This window comes from Sorex fumeus, unplaced genomic scaffold (genome assembly GCF_029834395.1).
Source record: "Sorex fumeus unplaced genomic scaffold, SorFum_2.1 ptg000051l, whole genome shotgun sequence".
In the NCBI taxonomy this organism is placed as follows: domain Eukaryota; kingdom Metazoa; phylum Chordata; class Mammalia; order Eulipotyphla; family Soricidae; genus Sorex; species Sorex fumeus.
The window spans coordinates 26,096,497-26,120,522 of NW_026606108.1; the positions used below are offsets into that span (position 1 = coordinate 26,096,497).

General features: G+C 39.2%; 1 non-coding gene across 1 annotated transcript; it reads left to right on the forward strand.

Annotated features, from left to right (window-relative positions):
* Window positions 1-16,719: 16,719 nt before the first annotated feature.
* On the forward strand, window positions 16,720-16,825 carry LOC130033249 (U6 spliceosomal RNA). Its single transcript, XR_008793950.1, has one exon. It is a non-coding gene; the product is annotated as a U6 spliceosomal RNA (small nuclear RNA).
* Window positions 16,826-24,026: the final 7,201 nt, after the last annotated feature.

A 24,026-nucleotide genomic window follows, 5' to 3' on the forward strand; every position in this document is an offset into this window, starting at 1 on the left:
TTATATCTTATAAAAAATGTCCTTTGTGGCCTACCTAAATTTTTTTTTTAATAAAAACTAGTAAGAAAATAAATTCTGGGAAAGATATTAAACCTTGCAATAGTTTTAATCTTCAAATCATTAAATCATGTTTCATTTTCATTTCATTTTCATCCTGTTATTCGTCGATTGCCTCGAGCAGGCCCCAGTAACGTCTCTTTCATCCTAACCCTGAGATTATATTCAAGGCTCTTTAGGAGAATGAGACCCATCATTGTTACTGGTATTTGGCATATTTGGTACGCCACGGGGAGTTTGCCAGACTCTGCCCTGTGGGCAGGCTACATTCGATAGCCTGCAAGTTTGTCCAAAGTAGGAATGAGATGATAAGATGTCATAAAAGATGTCCTGATAAGATGTCGTGCGGCCGCGAATGCAGCCGCGCGGTTCCAGGAGCTGGATTTTATAGTCTCAGAGTCTTGGCCGCTGATGGGATTACACAGCGCCAGGGGGCCAGGTGGTGGGTGTGACCCCCGCCTACTGGAATTTGGAGGATCTGGGTGGAGGATGCTCGACTCCAATCCTAGTAGGCTGGGAGATCTCGGCCCCGGAACCCGCGTGGATTTGTCCCTCTGCCAGTACCTTCATGTGTGCGGAGAGTGGTCTCATGATGTATCATGTTGATACATCATAATGCAACCATAGCACTGCACTGTAGCACTGTCCCCCCATTGTTCATTGATTTGCTCGAGTGAGCCCAGTAACATCTCCATTGTGAGACTTGTTACTGAGTTTGGCAATATCGAATACATCACAGGTAGCTTGCCAGGCTTTGCCGTGCAGGTGAGATACTCTCGGTAGCTTGCCGGGCTCTCCAAGAGAGCAGAGGAATCGAACCCGGGTTGGCCAGGTGGGCCACATGCAAGGCAAACGCCCTACCCACTGTGCTATTGCTCCAGCCATACTCACCTTTAATTTCCTTAATTCTAGATTTTTTTTCAAGATAGAACTATTCATTTCCTATGCCAGTGAATTATCTTCAACTTTTTTCCAACCGTCGCCCCTTCACTCTGTTTCCCTCCCATGGGCCTGCTGTTCTGGTAGTTGGCCACTTACTGCTGTGCCATGGTCCTCTGTTTCTAAGGTCGAATCTAAATAGCCCTTAGCATATGCTGGGGGCCTCCAGCAGGGGCCCATCTCTCCCAGGGAAAGCTGACCAGGGTAAATCCTGAGTGGGAATACTATTTGTATATGGCTCCCCTTTCTATTCACTGAGCCTATCCATGATGTCGCCTTTAATTTCTGACCTTGAGTCAGAGATCACACCCCACGGGCTTCTTGAACATAAACCAAAGGGCAGGATTATGGGAAATAGTAGACAAGAAAGAATCGGAATTACACGGCCCTCTCCTTCCCTCCCACAGACTAAGGTATTTCATAGACAACAACGATGATAAAATTCTCTGTCTGTGGAGAGGACCCGTGTGCCACTTAATGGCCTTCATGAAGCAGACAGGCAGCAGTAATCATCACATTGTGTGGCTCCATCTTCATGCGTGCCTCGTTTCCTCTTTATCACATGCACCGTCACCCACATTAAGGTGAGCAGATCAGTCCTTGCATCCGTCTCAGTGCTTTAGAGCACCGTACCTCAAACGTGAATGCCCAGATTCTTTCAAGGAGAACACAGGAGAAATAGTGTCAATGGGGCCCCAGCACAAGATGAGGGGTCAATCAGTAGGCAGGAAAGCCATGGAAAGGAAACCAGATCACAAAGAAAAGGTTGCAAAAACACTGGTCCATATATCCTAAAGAAAAGTACCAGGCAACTGGAAGCTCCTTTTGAGGTTGGGTATCAAATATACCATGGAAAACTCTACTTTAGTGATTCCTAAAATATAGGAATAAATATTTTTATTTTTGCCAAGTACAAACAGAAAGGGGGGGTTGTCGGTTCCTCCAAGGTTGTGGCTTTGTCAAAAGCATTAACAGAGGGTCTGGAAAAGGAGAAGTTCAAATGGTTGAGCATAAGCTGTGTACACAGTAAGCCAGAGGCTGATACCCAGCACCACATGGTGCCCTGGTATTCAGTAGGATAGATTCCCAAGGCCAGAGCTAGTAGTCTACCACATACTGCTATGTATAGCATAAAAACAAAAGCGTTGATGAATATGAAATGGGCTACGCTCTTATCTATTACCAGAGAGTGGCATTTTAGGCAGATATTTTTTAAATTAGGCCCTTTCAGAACTTTCTATCAATAAAACAAGTTTTGATGGAGGATAAAATAAAGGTCATTCTGGGAAAATGACTTTCATAAAAAGTTAGAAAGCAAGAAGAACATAATGAATTCTCAGTAAAGAGAAAACAACACTGCAAAGAATTCTGATGCTGAAAGAAACATTTGTTTTGCTTTAACTTTCTGTCTCTTCATTATTTTTCCAGGATAAATTTTGACATTAATACAAGCATGCTGTGAACTGAAGAACACTATTTCTTCGCTAGTTTCTGATAGTAAACATGATAGATAGACAGATCCAAAGATATCACTGCAATACATAAAGGCTTCTAGGTGCAAAGAAGACCTATATATGACTAACAGGAAAACAGAAAAAAAAAGCTTTTCCTCTAAATTTTACATATTGTGTGATCCCTATTGGTCACATATAATGAGCCTATAAAGATCACTTATGACTTCATTTTTAACATAATTCAAGGAGCTCTGAAAGATGACAACATGAAGGGTTATAACAGAGGCAGCATTTATTCCTGGGACTTTGTGAGGCTTCTCTAGAAGAAATGATAATTACCTGAGTTTTGAAGTATCATTAGGGGATAATCTGAAGAAGTAAGGGTCAGTGGTATTTCAAAATAAATCTCGGGTATTATTTACCACTCCAGTAAGTAGTAAAGTACGTTCTAAGGAGGGAAAAAGTCTTATACTCTACCTTTCAAAACTCATTTCTTTGCCTGCTTTACTTCAAAACAAAGGGACCAAAGATAACAGTTCTTTCATTTGACTCTGACATAAAATGGATTTTAAATTTAAATAAATGTATTAATATTCTACTTGGGGCTGCTTTTCACAGATGTAGAGAATTTTTTTTCAAGTACACTTATTTGTAGCTCACATTACTTCAGAAGCTAAATGTATGTCTGGAACCTCATGGGGTGATATGAAAGAAACTGAGTGACAAAAGAGTGAATGATTTTCACTTATTTACATATTGAAAAGAGTTTCCTTCAGGATTCCTGGTATATTATCAGCACTGAGTTCTTTTATTCACCAGAGAATGAGGACTCCTTCTGAGTCAAACAATATCAGTCAAACTGTTGTTCGCGACAGTAAGGCTCTTCTCACAATGCAACTAAAAAATCTACATGCCCAAGTACTGGGCTGGTTAATGGCAGAAGAGACAAAGGAAGCTAGTTATGTGCTATCTTCTGTCCCTAAAAGCTGATTATCACAATAAATCATATAAAATTGACTTGTTGTGTTGTGTCTTTTGTTTTCTTTGTCCATTTTCTATTTCCTATCTTCCATGACTTCATTGGCATCTTGAAGATGAAAACCGTATTTTTATTCCATTTTCCAATATTTTCTATAATTCCTGACTGAACACCTACACAGGCAATTAAATGACTACCTTTTAACCTTTTTTGAAATACAACTGAACTAAGCAGAAATTAAAAAACCTTAAACCATAGGAGGTTAAAGTCTCAGGGCAAGTCCTTGACCCAATACAGATTATTCTCATTTCTTTTCTATGAGGTCTACATGTGAGATCATTCCTCTTCCTGACTCTTTCCTCTTAAGCCTGATCTACATTTTCAGTGAATGTTTGATGCTTCTGCTTCTAGGGGGAATGATGGTGGGTAGAGGATACAGGCTACCCTTGTTAATGGGAGAGATAAAAAGGTGTTCCACATGTTCTCAGATTCCATACTTTGATGAACAGAAGTCAAATTGGAACCTCAAGCTCTGACTTCCTATTTGAGCAGGTTCCCACCAGACTCAATCCACATCCTAACCAAATACATGCCACCATTATGCTCCTCAGAAACTTTATTTTTCAAATCAGTATCAAACAAGAAATGCTCAGGTCCTTTCTCCTCCTCCAGTGCACTAACCCCTCTTCCTTTCCCACCCCATCACTGAGAATATTCCTCGAACCCTTTGGGGAAAACTGTCCAACTAAGCAAATGGGACACTATCTAATATCTATTCTTTGGACACTTCCTGTAATTTCCCACCAAGCCAACTTTTCCCTGAGAATCATATTTAACATTCAGCTTCTCAAATGGCAGTCCTTTCCTCTTCCTCAAACTTTATCTCACTTAATTTGAAATAGTAGATATCCATCGCATTTCTGTTTTTAGTCTCAAACTAATCTTCTCTTACAATCCCTAAAGTAACACTAGATTAAGTATTCCATTCTCCTAAACTACCTACTTTGCTTCATCCCTTTTACCACCCCAAAGTCACCTCTCTCATAATTAGATTATATTTACTACTCAGAGGCCTTTTCCATTACCAGTTCACACATGACAATGGCCACAACTGTACCGGTAGTCCTTTTATAATTCTGAATAAATTCTTACATGATTCTTCAAAACTCTCCCATGTGGTCAATAAATTATTTAGTCAGTAACTTTGATAATAGTTACTGATGTTTGTGATAGGGCTGGAGCAATAGCAAGGGCTGGAGTAATAGCACAGCAGTAGGGCATTTGCCTTGCAAGCAGCCAGCCCGGCCGAGCCGGGTTCAATTCCTCGCCCCTCTCAGAGAGCCCAGCAAGCTATTGAGAGTATCTCGCCCGCATGGCAAAGCCTGGCATGCTACCTGTGACATATTCAATACGCCAAACACACTAACAACAAGTCTCAAAATGGAAACATTACTGGACCTGCTCAAGCAAATCGATGAACAACGGGAGGACAGTGACAGTGACAGATGTTTGCGATAAACAAAGAGCTGATCCTTCCAATATTTGTCCTATCTCTCATTCAAACATATTACTCTGAATCTTCTTTGATCACTCATCTCCACTACCATACCCTAAATTTTGCCATTACCAAATACTAAGAATTCTCCAAAATCTTAACTTCAGTTTTACAATTCTCTGATTTTCCTACCTTTTAAAAAATCACATATTATTACACCAACAACCACAATTTTCTTTTCCCATAATTACTTATAAGTCATTACTTCAACAACTTTTTTTCTCTTCTCTCTTTTTTTTTAATGTAGAAGTACTGCCACTTGTTCAGCCACTGATTAGCTGATTGAATTGTGCATGAACTTCACCTTACTTTTTTTTCATCTTCTATAATTTTATTTATTGAATCACCGTGACAGCAGTTACAAAGTTTTAGGGCATAAGTCTTGGTCATACAATGAAACATCTGTACCTTGACCAGTGCCCATTTTCCACCACCAAAAACCCCAGTATACCCCCAACCCACATCCTCCCCCTACCTGAGGGGCAGATGATTTCCACATTACTCTCTCTCTACTTTGATTACATTCAATATTTTGACACCAGACCCACCATTATTATTTGAGATTTTACCCCAACACTCAGGTCTGCTGAAAAGGCAACAGTAGACAATTTGTGTTCTATTACTGGTTATGAATGACATATGATGTCGCGTGGCTGCAGTAGGGCCATGTGAGTTTGAAATTCCGAAATTTTAACACTTAAATCTGGAGGGATTTCTGCCAAAATCCACTGGGTTTCAAGATTTGCTCCTGAGTCTCTGGGACCATGGCTATTGAGCAGCTTGATCAGGAGCCAGAGAGACCGTTTGTGGGCGATGACTTGGGGTCTTGTTGGGACGGGGAGACCAGGATCGACTCCACTCCCATCCTGTGAAGCCCAAAATGTCTCATCACTGCGGGCCCAGACCTGACTGTCCAATGGCCTCTGGAGGATGACGGCCACTGAGCCGCCAAGGGGGAGCAGGTGGAGGGACAATACCCTTTCCTTCCTGGGGTGGCCCGGCAACAGTAACGTACTGTGGGGTCCGGACTCATTTCTGCCAGAAGCCACTGGGTTTCAAGATTTGTTTCTGAGTCTCTGGGATCATGGCCGTTAAGCAGCTTGATCAGGAGCCAGAGAGGCCATTCGTGGGCGATGACTTAGGGTCTCGTTGGGGTGGGGAGGACAGGACCAGCTCCACCCCCATCCCAAGAGGCCCTGCATGTCTCATCACTGGGGGCCCAAACCTGACTGTCCAGTGGCCTCTGAAGGATGGCGGCCACTGGGCCGCAGGGAGAAAAAGGCCAAGTCATGAAACCTATTCCCACCTCGGTTGGCCTAGCACCAGTAACCTACTGCAGAGACCAGACGCATTTCTGCCAAAAACCTCTGGGTTTTGAGATTTGTTTCTGAGTCTCTGGGATCATGGCCATTAAGCAGTTCAATCAGGAACCAGAGAGGCCATGCCTCCAATTATATAGCTGAGCCGGAGGTGATTTGTGGGTGTTTCCCACATACCTAACTTTTGGCCGTTTACTTTCTTGGTAAACTTTGCACCAAGTTTTTGGGGTCTGGCCAAAGGGACAGCAGCAATTTTGGGGTATCTGGAAGTCTGAAGGCGCCATCAGGCTGCTGATGCACTTGCCTCACAGGTACAGATTGACCTGCTGGTGGCACCATACCCCCTTTTTTTCTCTTCTCTTACTCGGCCAAATTATTGCTTAATTATATATACAGTCCAAATTCTCTGATTCATCATTAAAACCCCTCAAATGCAGATATCCTCAGTTATCTAGTTTCTCTCACTTTGTCTTTTTTTTTTTGTGACTCAACCAGAATCTTAAATTAATTTTCTTCCAGTTAACCTTCGCACTCAGCTAATGGAATGAAACTGAGAACACACACACACACACACACACACACACACACACACTTATAGACATAGTGGTATCACTGTACCACTGTCATCCCATTGTTCCTTGATTTACTCAAGCAGGAGCCAGTAACATCTCTATTCGTCCCTGCCCTGAGATTTTTAGCAGCTTGTCCTTACTCGTCTTTCCCAATGATTGGAGGCTCTTTCAGGATCAGGGGAATGAGACCTATTATAGTTACTGTTTTGGCATATCAAATACGCCACAGGGAGCTTGCCAGGCTCTGCCAGTGCAGGCAGGATACTCTCAGTAGCTTTCCGGGCTCTCCAATATATATATTTATACATTTATATATATATTTCTCTCTATGATTTGTTGCATACTGTATGAACCTTACCAAACATGGTGTGGTAATTATGGAAAATGGGTAGGAAGTGTCTTATGATATATCATGGAGCCACAAAGTGGAAAGTAGCCTGGAGCGTGGTGGCGGTTGGGTATTGGAGTTCAGCTGCCAGAGCAGGGTCCCTTGGGGCTGGGAGGGCTCTCATCCACCCTCCTCTTAAGTGCCCCAAGTGAAAACAGCCTGGCGCGGAGTCCAGTGGCATGGTCTTGGGAGCCTCATTTTATGCTCCCTTTCAGGAGAAGCAGCCGTGAGTTCTGGAGGGTGGCCAATGAGATTATCTGGTGCCAGCAGGGTGTGGCTTATGGGTGTGGCTTATAGGTGTGACCCCTGGGTCACCAGAGACTGGGGGAAAGCAGGCAGAGGATCTCTGCTCCTGGGTCCCCTTGGGCCCAGAGTCCAAGGTCACAAAGTTCCGCATTATCTGGGTTTCGTGGAACTTCATTCATGCATGATGCTCAGCCTGAGTGTTCGGAAAGCAGCCTGGAGTGTGGCAGCGGTTGGCTGGTGGAGGCTGGCTTCTGGGGCCAGGTCCCTTGGAGTGGGAAGGGCTCTCACTATGTCATAGACATAGTGGTACCTACTTTAATTTTCCATCATTTTAACTGGGTCCATAATTCTTCCTGGTACTTTAATACTTTGTTTAGTTTATTTACCACCTTATTTACTACCAAGTCATTTTGTTAAGACTTATTTATACTAAACTTCTTCAATTTTTTCTCTCCTTTTTCAGTGTTGATACTTACTTCCTATTTCACTGAGATAAGACAAGTAATTTAAAAGTGACCAGCTTCTTTATTTATCCAAAATTTCTCATCTATTGATTGGTAACATTAAATCTCACCCAATTTCAAAGGAAGAAAGAAGTCAAGAAAGGAAATAAGTAACATTCTAAAAATTAGGAGATGAAATCAGGATTATGTGGCACACATACCAAAAGTGTCTGTTATGTAAGATATATCTTCCACTCTATATTTAGAAACTATCCAAACATGCACAAGATGGGTTTAAAGTTCAGCAGAATCCAGTCAAGGTAAGTCAAGTAAAATATCTGCCTAGTTATTCTGAATGTCTAAGTAATAGATATGTTGGATATTTTACTGTTTGTTTTAACATAGGTTCCACTTAATAAATTATTATAAATTACCCATATGGTATATAGTAGTTTTTAACATTAGCTTCACTATCTCTAATATAATGGGTCCTCTTCCTTTTAATGATGAGCTACTAATTTATTAAATAAACTGCGTCTTAGTTTTTGCACTGCCTGGATATTTCCTTTCCATTAAAACCATGGAGTCAATTTAAAATGAAGTGGTCCTACAAACATTCCCACAGTAGATGAAAGAGTCAAGACAGCCCTTTGCAAGACTTTCATCATTCCTGTATTCATCAAGGTTTTTGTGGAAGAAATGTAACAAGGACCATTTGGTTAGTACAGAGTATGTGACACATAATAAATCCACAACAGAAATTCTTCAGCAAGATCACAAGAGATAAAAAGAAAATCTTATGTGTTATTATATTACTAACCTACTGGTCACATATCAGTCTTATTTTCAAAAAGTGAAAGTATATTACTACTATGCACTATTTCAATTAATGATAATTCATGTTATTTATGTTTAAAAGGGCTAATTTTCATAAAGGTAATGAGCAAATTGAATCTACTATGATATAGGAGTAACAACAAAAATTCTTCATGATAGACATTTAACAAGTACAGTTTTCCACAATGAATACAAATTATAGCTATTTCTTTGACGCTCTTGAAGGCATTCCAGGCCGCTCTCTTCCTCCTCTGCAACTCAGGTGTCAGGTCATTTATCATGTTGAGTTCTTGTCCTAGGTACACATTTCTGCTGTATTTGGAGATGTTCGTTCCACTGAGAACGAATGGAATGTCAGGAACGAGTCCGTTTCTCATGAATATTGTCTTCATAATTACAGATTCACTATCAGGATCTCATCATTCTACAAGGAAGTGATCATCTAAGTCAAAAGAGGGGTTCAACAGGATGATACTATTTCACCGAAATTCTTCAGTGCCACCCTCGAGAACATCATGCAACGACTGAAATGTGAAGAAATAGGAGTAAAGATAGACGGTCGGCAAGTACGCCACCTCTGCTTCGCTAATGACATCATTCTAATAATACCAAACATTAGCCAAGTGGCACAAATGCTGGCTGACTTTGACCACGAGTGTGGAAAGGTCAGACTGCAGCTGAATCTCATGAAGACAACGTTCATGAGAAACGAACTCGTTCCTGACGTTCCATTTGCTCTCAACAGAACAAACATCTCCAAATGCAGCAATTATGTGTACCTAGGTTGAGAAGTCAACATGATGAACAACCTGGCACCTGAGTTGTGCAGGAGGAAGAGAGTGGCATGGAACACCTTCAAGAGGGTCAAAGAAATAACAAAGAGGACGAAGAACCTCTGGCTCCAGGCACATCTCTTCGACTCCACCATTCTTCCTGCACTAACATACACCTCAGAGACCTGAATCCTATGAAAACAGGATGAGAACGCTATTCAGGTCTCCCAAAGAGGAACTGAAAGAACTATGCTTGGAGTATCATGCTTCACTCAAGTGAGAGAAGGAATCCAGAGTTCCAACCTCCATCAACAATCAAGAATCAGGGACGCTGTCTCATCTGCCAAGGTGTCAAAAATGAGATGGGTTGGACACGTAATGAGATTTGGAGATGACTGCTGGACTGTCTGGATTCCACAGGATGTCAAAAGATCGTGTGACCGCCACCTATGAAATGGTGAGACTCCTTCGTCAAGACCCTGAGTGAAAGATTTGAGGCTCTTTGTGTTCCTGGAGCAAGCAGACACCATTGGGCCACACTAGAACACGACAGGGACAAATGGAGATGTTACTGGCACTCACTCAAGCAATCTAATGAGTAACGGGATGTCAAGTGATCAAGTGATTTGTAGTACTGAAAAAGTAACCATTAAACCATGTTCAAATATAGAAGCATTGTTTTTCTTTTTTTAATAAAGTGTCAAAATTCAATTTCACAGTAACTAGATAAAGTGTAGATTTTATAATGAGTGGTTTCTAAATTTCTATTGCCAAAAATAATGGCTTTCTGCCTCATGAGCCAGTGGATAAGGCAGTTGGGATAGAAGGAATCATTAAGTCAATGATGGTTGGAGGGATCTCTCAGGATGGGAGATGTGTGCTGAAAGTACAAAAAGGGCCAAACATAATAGCCTCTCAGTATCTGTATTGAAAACCATAATGTCCCAAAGTAGAGAGTAAAAAGAAAAGTGCCTACCACAGAGGCTGGGGGTGGGGTGGTGTGTGGGTGGCGGGAGGAATACTGGGTACACTGGTGGTAGAAAATGTACACCAGTGGAGGAATGGCTGTTTGATCATTGTATGACTGAAACTCAATCATGAAAGATTTGTAACTAACTCATGATGATTCAATTAAAAAAATAATAATTGCTTTTACATTTTCAAAACTCCTGTGTCAATAATTTCACTGAATGTTTTTCATTAAAGCACCACTGAAGTGTGTGATCAATTGTCTCCATTAGAATTTTAAACATAGGTAAATAAAATTATCTCTGATTTTTAATATTTTATTTCACAGAAATTAATTTCCAAATGATTTCTTCAACAGAGTCCCGTTGAGTCCAGTAGTAGTTTAGCAAATCTAGCTATTGAATCAGAACTCTGAGATATTTATGCACATTACCAAATTCAGCTCATTTTTCTTTCCTTGGATATAAAATTCAGAATTCATATCAATACATATTCTTTAGATATTTTAGATATAAATCACCAAACTTGTGCTAGTCTCTCCCTTTTACCCATATTTGATTTTAGAACTGGTTCTGCAGGTCCTGCTAGGATCTAATTCTACCTATAATGTTTGATTTTTTGCTTTTGCATCATACCCAGCAATGCTCAGGGCTTACTCCTGGCTTTGCACTCAGGAATTTCTCCTGCTGGTGCTTGGGGGACCATATGGGATGCTGGGAATCAAACCCAGGTCGTGTGCAAGGTAAACGCCCTACCCGCTCCTACGATCACTCTAGCCCCAATGTCTGATTTTTTGAAGAGATGTAGATAATAAGAATTCTACTCATTTTCATGGTAACTCCCATAGATGAAGGATATATAATATCTTCAGATGATATATGATATCTATTATCAAACAATAGAAAAGATATGCATAAGTGGTCAATAAAAACTCAGTGGGTGAGTAAAGTCTTTCAGTTACTCTCAGATCCCCATCTTGATCCTTGAAGATTACTCTCACTGTATCAATATCCCATCTTGGTAAAATTGAGGTTGTGGATTCAAATTGAAATGAATTTCAGCAATATCTGCTTAAAGTTTTTGTTTGACTTAGGTGAAAAGTCTTAGTTCTTAATGAAAACCTAGAATTTCCTTAGAGTCAGGCAATACCTTGCTTTCACTGTATCCATCTGCAAGAATTTATGGATTCAGATTTAGCTATTCTCTCTCTAAGATGGGCAGTATTAGAACTAGCTATTGCCTTTTATAGAGCCATGTGGGAACAGCTAACATATTTTCTCTGAACCTTGACCACACCTAAAACACTTCACTTCAGATGACTATGGACAATAATTCTTCTTGGCTGCTACTGAGTATCATTACTGAACATCAGAATTTTCATGACTTCACCCAAACTTGGAGCAGTAAACCAAACCTGAATTCTCTATAACCTCATTTTCCTGAACAATTTTCATCTGAAACTATTCTTCTACACCAAAATCTCACCAGTCAGTGATCCTGATTGCTAGAAAGAAAAAAAAAAACTCTGATTCATTATAATATGTAGGGAATTTTTCATTTTTACATGTAACAGTTAAACTGTAGAATTATGGAATGTCTAGAAAATATAGGCCCCTATGATAGACAAAACAGTACTTAAAGAAGGCTATTGTCACAAAAATGTGTAAGTCTGCAACTGTACCTCATGTCTCACTATTAAAAATTTTAAAAAAAGAAGGCTATTGTTAGAATAAAGCCAGATAATATGAAGAATAATCAAAAAATGCTAATCGCAAGGCCATCTCTTTAACTAACACTATAGTTGTTTATACTTTATGCTCTATCAGCTATTTGAATACTCCTCTGAGGATTATAATCCAGGATAGGAGAACAAATTAGACGACATTAGAACCTACATCTAACCTAAGGATCTAACTATCCCATTAATACAAAAGTATACAGATTTTATATTTTAATAAAAAGCAACTTTTCACTTACTTTAGCATAAATAAGTACAAAATGTTGTAGTCTATAGAGAAAATAAAAAATATATACTGCAAATGGGTTCAAGTAGTAAAGCAAATGACTTGCATATTCAGTCCCTAGAACTGCCAACATTGTCAGATGTGGACCTAAGCACAAAAACAATAACAAAGAATAAAACAATATATTGGAATGACTATAACAAGAAACATTTTTCATTGAGAAAACCACAAAGGTTATCTAATAATATATAAATTAAGATCTGCATAAATGGCAAGATATATGACATTCATGGTGGGAAAAATTACTGGTATATAAATACTTAAATTCTTATTTAAGTTTTGCATGTAAATCATAATTTCTCAGGCTTAGACTTACAGTTCTTGTACTTTACGTTAAATAAAAATAATAAGAATTGATGTCTTGTGTTACAACTTATCTTGGAGGAAAAGTATCCAGTTTTTTACCACTGAGAATGGTATAAATCAGTGGCTTGTTACATATGGCCTTGACCACATAGAGGTATGCTCCCTCTATACCACCACTGAGATGTTTATCATTAAGAGGTGCTGAATATTTAAAATGTTTTCCTTGCATCTCTTGAGATGATATTATTTTATTTTTCATTTTTAAAGTGTGTTTCATCATAGTAATTGATTTGCAGGTATTGAACCATTGTCACATCTCTAAAATAAGTATCACTTGATCCTGGTGAATAATTCTTTAATATGTTGTTGAATTAGGTCTGTTAATAAATTGTTATGGATTTTTGTTTCTAGGTTCATCAGGGATATTGGTCTAAAGTGTTATTTTCTTGTATTATCCTTATCTGGTTTGGGTATCAGGGTAATTTTTCCTTGAAAATGAATTTAGAATTCCTTTCATATCATTTCTTAGAAGAGTTTGAGAAACATTCTTCTTTTAATGTTTAGTAGAATTCACTAGTAAAATTATTTGGTACTGTACTTATGTTAGTTATTTCTAAGGTGTTAACATTTTTAGAAGAGATCATTTGTTCACATGTTACCTAGATAATTAAAAAATCATAAAACATAAAACATCTTTCCTGCACAGTCTGTTAATACAATTGCACTACAGTAATCAGGTATACGCACATTTAGACAAGTAAAAACATGAACCTTGAATGTAGCACTGCTTTTCCCAGTTAAGTAAACTTTTCTCTGACAGTAGAGGGAAGTATTTAGATGTAAATTTCTGAAATTAGACTGACCATAACATTTCTTACTACATCAAGATGCTTACTCAAAGTAGTGGATCTCTACAAGCTAGTATTTTGTATGGGTGGAACCTACATAAATCCTAAATAGGATTGGCAGAACACTAGATGAAGGACAACCATGCGAGCAAGCAGGGTTCCGCAAAGGATTCAGCACCATCGACCATATCCACACGATAATCAAGCTCATTGAGGTTTCTCGGGAGTTCAAGATGCCGCTCTGTTTAACGTTCATTGATTTAAAGAAGGCCTTTGATTCTGTTGAGACGGAAGCGGTCATTGAAGCCCTAGCCAATCAGGGCATTCAAGTCCAATACATCAGGATCCTCCGTGAGCTGTATTGCGGATTCACTACCAGGATCTCACCATTCTACAAAGAAGTGATCGTTGATGTCAAGAGAGGGGTGCAGCAGGGTGATACCATTTCACCGAAACTCTTCAGTGCCACCTTCGAGAACATCATGCGATGACTGGAATGGGAAGGAATGGGAGTGAAGATAGATGGTCGGCAACTACACCACCTCCGCTTTGCTGATGACATTGTTTTAATAACACCAAACATCAGCCAAGCGGCACAAATGCTGGCCGACTTTGACCGTGAGTGTGGAAATGTAGGACTACAGCTGAATCTTACGAAGACAATGTTTATGAGAAACAGCCTTGTTCCTGACGCCCCATTCGCTCTCAATGGAACGACCATCTCCGAATGCAACAGCTATGTGTACCTAGGTCGAGAGGTCAACATGACAAATGACCTGGCACCCGAGCTGCGCAGGAGGAAGAGAGCGGCTTGGAACGCCTTCAAGAACGTCGAAGAAATAGCTAAGAGGACAAAGAACCTCCGGCTCCGGGCACATCTCTTTGATTCCACTGTTCTTCATGCATTAACATATGCCTCAGAGACCTGGGTCCTACGCAAACAGGATGAGAACACTATTCAGGTCTCCCAAAGAAGAATAGAAAGAGCTATGCTTGGAATATCATGTTTCACTCAAATGAGAGAAAAAATCCGGAGTTCTGACATCTGTCGACGATCAAGAATCAGGGACGCTGTCTCATTTGCCAAGGTGTCGAAAATCAGATGGGCTGGTTACGTAATGAGATTTAAAGACGACCGCTGGACTAGAGCTGTTACCGACTGGATTCCACGGGATGTCAAAAGACTGCGTGGCCGCCCACCTTCCAGATGGTCAGACTTCTTCGTCAAGATCATGAACGATCGGTTTGAGGCCCTTCATGTTCCCGGAGCGAACAGATGCCATTGGGCTACACTAGCACACGACAGGGACAAATGGAGACGTTACTGGCGCCCGCTCGAGCAAATCGACGACTAACGGGAAGTTAAGTGATTAAGTGATTAAGTGGAACCTACATATAGGAGCTAATAAGTACATCATTTTTAATATCAATCTTCACATGTTAGGATTTTTCTTAAAATCAAGACCAAGCAGAAATGTAAGGGATTCATTTTCAAGAAACTGACTTTCCATTTTATTATTATCACTATTATTATTTGGAGAAATAAATTTATAATAAGGCCAGAACAATAGTCCAGCAGGTAGGGTGCTTGCCTTGCATGCAGCTGACCTGAGTTCAATCCCCATATGGTCCCCAAGTCCTGCCAGAACTGATCCCTGAATGCAGAACCAGGAGTAAGCCCTCAACACACCTGGATGTGGACAGAAAAAAAAAGTAGAAAAGAAAAGGAAAGAAAATGAAAGGAAAGAAAAGAAAAGAAAGAAATTTGTGATAAAATTCGGGTACTATTTTAAAATGATAATCCAAATAATTGTTACTGCACACTGACAAATCTTCATGTTCCTGGAGCAAGCAGATGCCATTGGGCTACACTAGCACTCAACAGGGACCAATGGAGACATTCCTGGTACCCGCTCTAGCAAATCGATGAGCAACAGGATGACAAGTGATACAAGTGATACAAGTGAATCCAAATAATGACAAAGAATACCTTGAAATACATTGCAGAGTTGAGTGCAATCAAAGCTAAGAATAGATATCTAACCATGGGATCTTTATAGAGAAATATGCAACCTTCTGACTCATTCAGATTTCTTGTGGGGGTACTTAAAAGATCTGTTGGCACTTTTTCATTTTTCTGAATCAATTTTTATTTGAAATATTCATAACCATAATTGTAACTATCACATATTTGAAGTAATTTCAGTGGTTTTCTACAAATTAGGCTTTTATTAATTTAGTAGAATTTTTTTAATGAACAGACTGCTCTAAATATGTAATGTGACCAAAACTTTAAACTCACAATAATCAACTTCAAGAGACAAACTAATAAAAGATTTGAAAAATATCTTCCCACTACACTATGAGATAGAAAGAAATTTTGATTAAAGGAGACAGTCTACTTAGGATGTACAAATCACATTACCTCCCTTGGACCTTCTCAATTCTACTCTGGAGCATTAAAAGTCATAGAAAATAACTAAATAAATATATGAGTCTATGATAAAAAAGTTATGAATACTGAAAACTAAATTCTAATATATTGTATGAATAATAAAGTAGTTTTCTTTTTATTTTTGCAATCGCTTAAAAATGAAAATGCCATTCCTAGGTCTTAAGTCATGCAAGAACAGGAAATAGTTTGCACTTGGCCTTGACCCATCATTTGCTCTTGCTAATTCTAGATCACAGAAAATTATTCTCAAGTTTAAACTATGGTGTATTTTCATTTACTTCTTTGTATAAAACTTTGATTTGTCTAAAATCAGTAGTCCTGTGTGGGTCAACTAACAAGTGTTTGGTGAAGAAAGCAAATACTTCTTGGATTGTGTGGCCTCAATTAGGTTTATTTGTAAACTTGAAATAATTTGAGTTTCTCAAACACACACAGAGACAGAGAGAGAGCTAGAGAGAGAGAGAAAGAAAGAGATCAATGTGATGAATAAGCAGGAGAAAGTATGAAAATTATTCGGGACGGGTGCCTGGTAAATTATAGAAAGCTGATAAATGAGTGCTCACTTCGGCAGAACATATACTAAAATTGGAACAATACAGAGAAGATTAGCATGGCACCTTGCAAGGATGACACACAAATTCGTGAAGCAATCCATATTTTTTAAAAAACAAATTTTATAAATGATATATTATTAATAGTTTGCATATCTTTGACCCCACTGCCAAACACATCCTTAATGAGAACATGTATACTGGAGCTACATGCAGAAGTTTTCTAATATCCCCATTGTACTGGCAAGATTGTCCCAATGATGACAAGAAAGCATGTAAATTTTCAATTTATCAAACTCATTGATTTGAATTCCAAACTTATCAAGTAACATCTGCAACACTTTGGCTACTTACATAGTCTTTTTATTTAGTCTCAGTCTCTACAGTACCAATACATTACAGTGAATATTTAATTTGGCGACTAGTTGTCAATTTAGTTCTCGAGAGTGAATCCCATAAATTGAATCTACCTGTATTACTCTAAAAATAATGTTCTTGAGGCCAAGGTTTGAAGCTCAGATCTTGAAACTTGGAAAATACATAAAGGTAATGAAAAGACTGTCAGAATAGACTTCTGTAAGGTCCATATTATAATCCTGGTAAAGATTAAGAGACTCTGCCTGATGCAGATAAATGCTTATTAATACTATGCTTACACTGGTAGAGAATAACCTATTCTAGATATAGAATTTTCCTCTGGGCTTTGATGCTTATTGCACTCCAGTTCCTCTATATAGGGTTCTATTTAAGTTTCAGGAAAAAAATAGGCAATCATTTAAGTCCTTTGTTAATTATGCCATGTTAGAAGAGAGCTAAAAAAATAATTATAAATAAAGAAAATAATTTTGAGAGAGGAATTTAAAAAATAAAATAGGAGAGAGGGTGTTTTCTTCCTACAAACATTACCAATTCAACTTTTATTGACATATTTATTTAAATGCCAATAAATCCCTTGCTATTAAAAGTACTTTAGAATACACATTGTGTACATACACTTTATATGCAGATATAAGTAAAATGTACCTCTCTGTTATTGGCTGGGTGTTGTCAGTATGGACCTTGGCTGTCTTTTGGAAATTATTCCAGAATGTGGAAAATTGCATTGCACTGGCTAACGACCAATTTGTGGTCCAAGGTGGGAGACTCTGCCTGATACAGATAAATGCTCATTAATACCTTCATCTTTCTCCTTCAACCTGATTGATTCTACTCACTTTTGTACATAATGCACTTCTAACTGAGTGATGTGGATTTCTAGTAATTTTTTCTTCTTGCAGCATATGAAATATATATCGAGATATATAATATAAATATATTCCTTTTATGTGCAAGACAAATGCATTTAGCCTGCAAGTAAAGCTAAGCACTCTAGAGTAACTGACTCATTTAGAGGTGCTTGGCTTCCTGTGCTTGTCAGCGGCAGGTGACATTTAGCACAGGCTTTATCTCAGTTGTGGTAATTACTGAGCTGACATGAGCTCTCATACACAGCACAGATTGTTTTTAGCAGATGTAACCAAGCAACTCTGCTTTCTCTAGAGCAGTTTATCTGGCTTTCAAATTGTGGCATTACACACACACACACACACACACACACACACACACACACGCAAAATAGTTTAATGTCATTTTTATGGAAATAGCCACTCTTTGTTGCTCTGACTGTACTGATTTATGCCATGAGGTGGTGGAATGGGATATCTTCATTGTATGCAACTTCTGCATTACATGCTGGTAGTGAATCCTATTAACAGAAAGGTTATTGTTATTGTAATGTATCTCAGCAGTGTACCAAACGCTACTTTAATGATGTAATTAATATGCTTGGATTTACCATTTGATGTTCTCTAGCACCAGTTGTGTTACTGATGGGATAGCAGTGATTATTTTTTTTAATTCATCAGAACAGCATTGTTTCTTAGAGAAGACAGAATAGAAAAGGAATAAAAGAAGTTACAATTCTAATAACACTGAATTTTTGTCACATATATTTTAGTAATATTGCAACTTCAAGATAATTCTGAAATTCAACTGTTTGGTTTATTTCCTCAAATAATTTATTTTCGTAGTGTTTAAATTTTTCATTGCAATTAAATTACATTTTTTTACACTTTCAGACTTTAAAATACTCAGGTCAGTGAGTAATTATAACATAAAAATTACATAATTTCCCAGAAACATAATTCAAAACATGTCAGTTACATTATCTTTTATATAAATGGTAACTATTTGAATGTGCAAATTTTCATTTAACCAAATTGTGTGACTAGACATCATGCTGTTTAATGAATAGGGGAAGAAGTAGAATAACTAATAATAAATTACTACATTGTAGATTGTAAAATATATGCAGATTTCAGCCCAAGGGTTCTGAGTGAAGTGAGGACTGAGAGCAGTAAGTTTTAAAGAGCATTAGTTCAGGTTAGAACTGAAGGGAAATGATGAATGGGAATCTAGTTAATCAAAGGAGAGTTGCCCAGTGCTGCTATTACACAAACACACACACACACACACACACACACACACACACACACATACACACACACACGAAGAGAGAGAGGGAGAGAGAGAGAGAGAGAGAGAGAGAGAGAGAGAATTGGGTACACTGTAAAAACTGCCCCATAGGAAGGAAGGAAGGAAGGAAGGAAGGAAGGAAGGAAGGAAGGAAGGAAGGAAGGAAGGAAGGAAGAAAGGAAGGAAGAACAAACATCTCAGAGGCATTTCTGAGACCTTTAAATGTTATCATAAATGTTGGATGAATTGAGGTTGAGCCAGATTGTAATTATGCAAAATAAAGCTTTCTGTTAAGTAGAATTTCCATAAGAAATTTTAACCTCTGGCATTTCACTAGGAAGGTAAGGGATAAGGTGCCATCAAGAATAAATGTTAAACTTGGGCAAAATCTGGATTCATCAAAAAACTGAAAGGAACTTTCCAGCCTGCCCTCAAATTCCATCAAGGGATTAGATGTATTGTATGAAGGAATGTGCCACTTACTATGCTGAGCATGGATATGAAATAAAAATACTAAGTGACAGTTAACCTCATATTGTCCTTTTACTTCATTCTGAAGAAAGCTGTCTTCTGATAGAACTTACCTTCTTTTTGCAAGGCTCTCTAATGGCAGCTATCTCTTAAGTATACATTTACTCATAGTACCATTTTTCAAGTAACTGAATGTTGACTGAAATTCAAATTCCATTCACTTGACACAGATTTTGCTCCTATACACTGTAAAATGCCTCCGGTGCTGGATTAATTTAAAATTCTTGTGTCAACTGATATTTGACCTCATGATTATATGTCCTGATATCAGCTCCCCGTCAAAATGTACATACTTACAATGCATAGAGAGGTATAACCTTTATGTTGTGTCTTTCATCACTTTCTTTTCTCAGAGAAATGAAGGAAACCGAATGGGCCAGAGAGTGCAGAGAAAGACTGTGAATAGAAATAAAGCTAAGTTCAAATGCTGCCCAGCATTCTACCACCTTCCAGTCCTGTGCTCCTTCATTATAGAAAGTCATTGATATTTGCCACTTTCCTCCCCTGCAGAGTGTTAGCAAATAATCATGCTGATGTCTCTGAAAGCTTTACAGGAAAACCTTGATATTACTATAAAGAGATACCATTCAAGATAAATCTCAGAAAATCTCCTAACAACCATTCCACTTATAAAAAACATCCACTGACTTTGAAAAGTGAATTTCAAGCTTAGCAAAAAATCACCATAATAACAGAGTCGAAAATGGAATCCTTCCACTTCCTTAAAGACCTCAAGAGAGAAGCAAACGATGCTGTAAGTATCCTCCTAGTGAGATGAAAGAGAACAGACAGTAACCAGCCCTGCATATAGTCTACCCTGGGCTATGACACACGTGTGATCAATGCACAGCTGTGGGTTGGCTTTTGAGAGAGACCCTGTCTCACAGCCCATCACTTAGAGGTCATAATATTTTAGTGGTTCTTCTCTCTGAGCAGAATAAAACCTGCAGACAGTTAAAGGGAATGAAGGTTCTGTTTAAAGCAATGGACTGGAAGGAAGGGTGAAAAGGCATTGATGAGAACCAAATGTCTCCCATATGGTCCCACATAGAGCGGCTAGAGGGCTATATAAAATATTAATCCAACTCATACAGTTCTGCACAAAGTCAAATCATAATGAAAACGAAACTCAAACATGACACATCTGGGTTTTCTGACAACATTTTGGGATGCAGTGCTAATCTGTGTTAACTGATTCTTAAACTCATAATGTATTATATTTCTTCTTAGATGTTTAAAATTAACATAGGTGGGAACTGAAGATCTCCCTTTCTGACTTAGAAAGTAAATAAACTATAAAATTCCCCCACCCCTCTTAGTGATACTATTGCCCTCCCGTTGATCGTGGATTTGCTTGAGTGGGCCCAGTAATGTCTCCATTGGAGACTTTGTTGTTACTGTGTCTGGCATATCGAATACTCTCAGTAGCTTGCCGGGCTCTCCGAGAGGGGCGGAGGAATCGAACTCGGGTCGGCCATGTTGGCCGCTTGTAAGGCGAACGCCCTACCCGCTAACAAAGTCTCTAATGGAGACGTTACTGGGCCCGCTCGAGCAAATCGAGTGATACTATAAAAACATATATTTATTTAGTTACTACTATTTTTACAAATCAAAGAAAAGAGATAACTGTCTAAAATTTAACAAAGCTTTGTAATGCATTAAAGGAAAATTCTGTGAAATTCTAACACTGTTTTCTTCCCTTTGTTCTCAACCTAGACAGTAGGGGAAGATTTTAAACAAACATTCTTATAGATAACACTAAAGTTATCTATAAGGGCAGAAAGAATGGTTTAGTGGAGATAGGATCATATGTGGCAGCCATGAACTAGAGAGCAAATACAGAAGGTAAGACACTTGCCTTGCATGTGGCTATGGTGGCTGTGGCCCTGCTTCAGATCTTTGGTTCCCTGAGTACTGATAGGGGTCCCTTCTGAATGCAGAGACAGGAATATCTCCTGAGCACAGCCAGGTATGGACCACCCTCCCCTGTCCACCTCAAAATAAACTACAAATGTGGAAAAATATCCAATATTAAGTGCTCACTGATGCAAATTTCACTCTTCTCCTACACAAAAAACATAGCACAATAAAATAGATCAAGTTGTACCATGTACCATGTCCTTTATGCTGAACTAGAGACTTCTTAGAAGCCTACAAACATTGGTTTATTTTTACCAGTATGGTTTGCACCAAACAGTTCCACAAATATGTGACAAAATACTATCCTCTTTCAGACAGAGTTTTGCAGAGGATTTATGTAGCTTGTAAACAAGAGGCCAGAGCTCACTGTTAAATACGGGATCTACAGGATTATAAACATTTAAAGGTATCACTTGCTAATCATTCCTTCATATTTGCTTCCCTAGCAATTTTATATGTCTCTATTAGAGCAGCCAACCCGGGTTAGATTCCTCCGTCCCTCTCAGAGAGCCGGCAAGCTACCAAGAGTATCCTGCCCACACGGCAGAGCCTGGCAAGATTCCCATGGTGTATTCAATATGCCAAAAACAGTAACACAAAGTCTCACAATTGAGACATTACTGGTGCCCGCTCGAGCAAATCGATGAACAACGGGACTGGACAACAGTGCTACAGTGCTATTAGAGCATTTTCCCACTCAGTCATTAACTATTCACTAGTCTTCTTTCCGAAACAACAAGCATCTTGAGTTTATCTATTGCATTCTCAAAATGTAGTCACTGTGAGGTTCAAGCTGAACCTCACCCACAAGGGAACCCCCAGAAAACCCAGATATGCAGGACTTTGTGACTGAGAACTCTGGGCTCAATGGGGCTGGTAATGGGGATCCTCTGCCCGTATCCCCCTGTCTCCGGCAACTCAGCAGTCACGCCCATAAGCCACTTCTCTTTTTTTTTTTTTTGACTTTTTTTTATTAATTAAACACCATGAGGTACAGTTGTAGACTTACAAATTTTTGTGCTTCATTCTCAGTTATACAATGATTAAGTACCCATCCCTTCACCAGTGCCCATTTTCCACCACCACGGGTCCCAGTATCCCTCCCACCCCCCATGCCCCCCATCTCACCCTGCCTCTGTGGCAGGGCATTCCCTTTTGTTCTCTCTCTCCTTTTGGGTGTTGTGGTTTGCATAAGAGGCATTGAGTGGAAATCATGTTTGGTCTATAGTCTACTTTCAGCATGCTTCTCCCATCCTGAGAGAATCCTCCCAACACCCTTTATTTGGTGCTCCTTTCTCTATCTGAGCTCCCTTTTCCCCTAGCATGTGTGGCTGGCCTCCAAGTAATCTCATGATCAGCCACCATCCAGATACATGCCCTTCTCTCCTGAAAGTGACCATAACATGACACTGGCTATAATCATGCCAGACCCCACACCAGGTTGTTTCATTCCGGGTGCCCCAGAAGATGGGCATATGAGACCCTTCTCCACCCCAAGTGACCCACCCCAGCAGACAAAAACCTCCAGAACTCAACTGCCCCCATGCTCATGGATGGTCTCCACATGCTCAGGCCGAGCCTTATCCACGAGTGAACCTATTCCTATACAATTCATAACTCACACCACCCATCCTCCAAGAGTACCAAACCACATTTGATGGAGTTCAAAGTAGGAGGCAATCAAGCAAACAATCTTAGAGGGAAATTTTTTTACATATATATGTATATATGCACACAAGGCTCAATCTTTAACAATATTATTTTTCTTTTTTTTTAATTTTATTGAATCACCGTGAGATAGTTACAAGCTTTCATGTTTGGGTTACAATCACACAATTATCAAACATCCATTCCTCCACCGGTGCACATTCCCCACCACCAATATCCCTGATATACCCCCCTTTCCCACCCTCCCCATGTCTCCATGAAAGACAATATTCCCCATACTCTCACTCTACTTTTGGGCATTATAGTTTGCAATACAGACACTGAGAGGTTATCATGTTTGGTCCTTTATCTACTTTCAGCACACATCGCCCATCCCAACCGGTTCCTCAAGTCATCATTTTCTTAGTGATCCCTTCTCTATTCCAACTGCCTTCTCCTCTTTTCTCATGAGGCAGGCTTCCAGCTATGCAACAATCTTCCTGACCCGTGTATCTACTATCCTTAGGAGTCAGCCTCCTTTAAAAATATTTTACTGGTCTCTTAATGGCCCCTGGGTGAAATACAACAACCTTCACACTCATTCCTCTAACAAAACTTTTCTAGCATTTTCAGCAATTTTTCATAACAACAATAAATTATCTCGGTTCTGCTTTGGGGCAGGCATTGGAGTTCAGGATA